The sequence below is a fragment of the Scophthalmus maximus genome, chromosome 19, assembly GCF_022379125.1.
Source record: "Scophthalmus maximus strain ysfricsl-2021 chromosome 19, ASM2237912v1, whole genome shotgun sequence".
NCBI classification, from domain to species: Eukaryota; Metazoa; Chordata; class Actinopteri; order Pleuronectiformes; family Scophthalmidae; genus Scophthalmus; species Scophthalmus maximus.
Genome location: NC_061533.1, coordinates 1,667,501 through 1,672,500, shown reverse-complemented (window position 1 = coordinate 1,672,500; position 5,000 = coordinate 1,667,501).

Here is a 5,000-nt window from a genome sequence, read left to right as displayed (position 1 = left end):
TCTTTCTTATTATTTCCTCCTCCTCCTCCTCCTCCTCCATCGTCTCTCTCTCCCTGATCTCCCATGGTCTCTCTCTCTCTCTCTCACTCGTTCCTCCTCCATCGTCTCTCTCTTCTGTCCAGACTCTCCTCAGTTCACTTCCATTCAAATGATCTTTATTAACATGATCAGAGCTCAACTCCTCCGACGTGTCTCAGACAAATAAATCACTAAATCTCTGAGTCGATCGAGAAGCAACGGATCTCGTGGGATTTGGTACGAAGGACGTTTGTCCGGTTCGGTTCCGAACCAAAGTTGCAGGTGTTGAAAGTGTCCTCGGGCGATGGACCAGGATGTGGTGTGTTCTTTGGGACCAATGAGAGCTACAGAGTCTTAGAAGAAACTGAGCGTCGGTATCTCCCGGGGGGAGGAGACGAAATACGACATCGCAACTTGGTCCAACAAAACAAAAAGTCAACTTGAAGAAAATAAAAACAATGATAGTAAATGTACAAGTTATGATCCCCGAGGACATGAGAGGAACAGAAGTCTTCACGCCGAACCGACGACACGCGACGTCAGACGCTCGGCTACGAACCAATCAGAGTCGAGTATCAGGGAGACGCAGATGACGACAGGACGTAGGTTTGTCACGTAAATTCGCAACATGGCAACGTGAAAAACCCCAGAACTAACCGGATCAAATGTTACAACGTAACAAAAACACCAGCGTTGGTTCTGGTATTGAATCGTCTTCGTCCTCTAAACTTTCTGTCAACGCTGTTTTTGGTCTGAGTGACATCACACAGCGTCACATGACTTCAGGAACCAGGCGAGATATTTGGAAGATATTTGGCGATGCCAGACTGGGAGGGGGGGGGGGGGGGGGGGGGGAGGAAGAGGAGGAGGAGGAAGAGGAGGAGGAGTAGGAGGAAGAGGAGGAGGAAGGGGAGGAGGAGGAGGAGGAAGAGGAGGAGGAAGGGGAGGAGGAGGAGGAAGGGGAGGAGGAGGAGGAAGAGGAGGGGGAGGAGGAGGAGGAGGAGGAGGAAGAGGAGGAGGAGGAGGAAGAGGAGGGGAGGAAGAGGAGGAGGGGGAGGAGGAGGAGGAGGAGGAGGAGGGGGGGGGAGGAGGGGGAGGAGGAGGAGGAGGGAGAGGAGGAGGAGGAGGAAGAGGAGGGGAGGAAGAGGAGGAGGGGGAGGAGGAGGAGGAGGAGGGGGGGGGAGGAGGGGGAGGAGGAGGAGGAGGAGGAAGAGGAGGAGGGGGAGGAGGAGGAGGAGGAGGAGGAGGAGGGAGGGGGAGGAGTTACTGTGGAAAAAAAACCTTACGAGAGTTAAAGTTAAAGACATTTGATTGATCGCCCAGATTTTGAAGCTGTGAAGTTCGGAGAAAAAACACACGAGTGTTCGCTTCTTCTTCTTCTGCGTGTTTATTGCCAAGCAAACAAAGTGGGCGCACAGCGCCACCTGCTGGCCCCCGTGTGGGCCGCCTCGTGATAACAGCGTCCTGCTCCGCCCCTCGGACGTCTACGACATCAGGAGCTTGTTTTTCCAATGAGAAGAACTCGGTTGGTTCTTTGTTGCTTCGGGAGCGTGGGAGTTCGTTTTTTAATAGAAAACTATTATTTTAGATCCAGACTCATTCTGCAGAGCGCAAACCACCTGTGTGTGTGTGTGTGTGTGTGTGTGTGTGGGTGAATAAGACAGATTACAGCCGAGCTCATTGTGTTTCTAGGCCTGACTTGTTATCCACGACCCCGAGCTTTCCCACCCCTCCATTACACACACACACGCACACACACACACACATGTAAATCAAACAGTACTTGTGTGTGCGTGTGTGTACATCAGTCCATCACTCATTGTAAGCTGCTGCGGATAAGAACATCAGCTAAACGCCTGAAAACAAAAGTGACTGTGTGCTTGTGTGCGTGTGTGTGTGTGTGTGCTTGTGTGCGTGTGTGTATGTGTGTGCTTGTGTGTGTGTGTGTGTGTGCGTGTGTGTGCGTGTGCGTGTGTGTGCGTGTGCTTGTGTGTGTGTGTGTGTGTGTGTGCTTGTGTGTGTGTGTGTGTGTGCGTGTGTGTGCGTGTGCGTGTGTGTGCGTGTGCTTGTGTGTGTGTGTGTGTGCTTGTGTGCGTGTGTGTATGTGTGTGCTTGTGTGTGTGTGTGTGTGTGCGTGTGTGTGCGTGTGCGTGTGTGTGCGTGTGCTTGTGTGTGTGTGCGTGTGTTGTTATGACTGGCGTCGGCCTGACAGGACCCATTTGTCATCCTCGGGACCTCTGGTGGATTGATAACGAACAAAAACACAAACATAAGCGTCTGAAAATGAACCTCGTCGGCTTAAAGACACTTTTTTTTCAGCGCAGAGGAATGTGGAGCGACAACAGGCCGTCTGATTGGCCGAGGGAGGCACGGGTTCAGGGTCGACGGGCAGCCACCAGGGAATAAATCACAGGGTCGGTGGTTTGAATCCCGCCTCCTCTGCTAATTTAACATTCTCAAACACACGAGGAGTTTGAGTTTCAGTGAAATGTTTAAAAAGGTGAAAAGACATTTTGATCACATCAACTTCACACAGATGTTTCTACACAACTGTATATATTTATCTTGATATATAATAAAGACATTGTGTCTTTATTAGTTATCATTTGTTCTCTAACTTTGACAGTTCGTGTTTAATTTATCTTCATCTTAAGTAAAAATTTACACTTTCCTCTTCTTGAATAAAAAACATAACGAGTTAAAATCAAGGATTTATGAATAATTTAACATTTATTTTGATCCAATTTAGTCATTTGACGGATTCTAAACACTCCACTTGAATGCATTGACAATATTTCTGTCAAACATCCAGAAAAACTGAGGAAAAGGAAAATGTTTCATATTATTGCTACATCTACATCAAAAGGAATTCATAAAGAAAAAATCAAAAAGGGAAAAAGCTCTAAATTCCTATTTGTATCAACAGAAGTGAAAAGATGATTTAATTTAATTTCACCTATTGATAATGTTTGTGAATGTCAAACTTTTCAAAGTGTAATCTGCATTTTTATCATAAATAAATGTGACATTTGAGCCGTTTAGTACGGAGTCTCTGAAGTGTCAAACACACGGGGGCAAGTCACAACACACGGGGGCAAGTCACACAACACACAGGGGCAAGTCACAACACACGGGGGCAAGTCACAACACACGGGGGCAAGTCACACAACACACGGGGGCAAGTCACACAACACACGGGGGCAAGTCACACAACACACGGGGGCAAGTCACAACACACGGGGGCAAGTCACACAACACACGGGGGCAAGTCACACAACACACGGGGGCAAGTCACACAACACACGGGGGCAAGTCACAACACACGGGGGCAAGTCACAACACACGGGGGCAAGTCACAAGACACGGGGGCAAGTCACAACACACGGGGGCAAGTCACAACACACGGGGGCAACACAGAAACCGAAACAGCTCAAAGGCCCATTAGCAGCATCATTGACTGTTTCTGTTCGTGCACTTGTGTTTTCCTCTCCGTCCTTGTGATTTGCACTTCAGGTGATTTGCACTTCAGAGCCTCCGTAGGATTTTTAAACCTCAAAACCGAGGCGAGGAAACGATCGGAGCTCGATCCCACTTGTTTTCCGACTGAACACGAACTATTATTTTTTTCCCTCCTGGTTCGGGCGGCGCGGAGAGAAAAGAAGGGAGCGGAGCAGCAGCAGCGGGAGAATTAGGTGTTTTCATCCATTGATTAATGACTTTCTGACGCCGGAGCGGCCGCGCGGTCGATAAATTAACTGCCCAAATTCATCATTTTCTACAACAAAAGCTAATTATTTCGACGGCTGCAGGAAAAAGAGAAAACACGATATTAACAAGAGGTTCGTTTAGCGGAGCTGAGGATTCTGAGGAGTGTGAGGACGAAGAGGAAGAGGATGAAGATGACGAGGACGAAGAGGACGAAGAGGATGATGAGGAAGAGGACGAGGATGACAAGGACGAAGAGGACGAGGAAGAGGACGACGACGAGGAAGAGGACGAAGACGACGAGGATGACGAGGAAGAGGACGAGGATGATGAGGAAGAGGACGACGAGGATGATGAGGATGATGAGGAAGAGGATGAGGATGACAAGGACGAAGAGGACGAGGATGAAGACGACGAGGACGAGGAGGATGATGAGGAAGAGGACGAGGAAGAGGACTGCAAGGACGAGGAGGATGACGAGGACGAGGAAGAGGACGAGGAAGAGGACGAGGAAGAGGACGACGAGGACGAGGAGGATGACGAGGACGAGGAAGAGGACGAGGAAGAGGACGAGGAAGAGGACACGGACGAGCTGCTGCCGCGTCCGACCACATGGACAGATTCACACCGAGACGCTGGAATCAGACGCAGATTTAAAATCCCATTTAAGAAAAATCAATGAATATAAAAAAGATGAAAGACAAAAAGGAACGTCAGTGTCGAGAGAGAAGGAAGATTAAGGATTTGTTTTTTTAATGGGTCTAAATCCAGTCGTCACTCAAACATGCAGCCAAGAAACATGTAGACATAAAAAGCATATTTTCTTAAACATATTTAACGAGCCGGGTTTGAGTCTTTGGCCACGTGAGCTGCTCCAGGAAGGAACATTTGCTTCAGAGTGAAATATTGACTGTGATTTTTTAAAATCTCCATGTTATTGTTGTTCATCACTTCAGGTTTTCTACTGTTTGTTCACTTCACAGATCACGTACAAAGTCAACGCAAAGACACAACGAGACGCGAAATTCTGCGTCATCGAGTCGGGCGACGCGAGTAGCGTCATAGTCGCGTAGTGCGTTTGGCGCAATAGCCAATGAGCGTTGAGCTCCTCCCTCCGTCACCTGTCGCCAGACGTCCTGTCGTCATATCATGACGGAGGATCACGTCTGTGAGAGAGGAGAGGGCTCGGCAGGAAGCGAACCAGGAAGTGCGACGCCAGCCCCGGCAGCCGAGCGTCTTGTACTCGCGCGACCAAAAGACGATCTACCCAGAGGAGA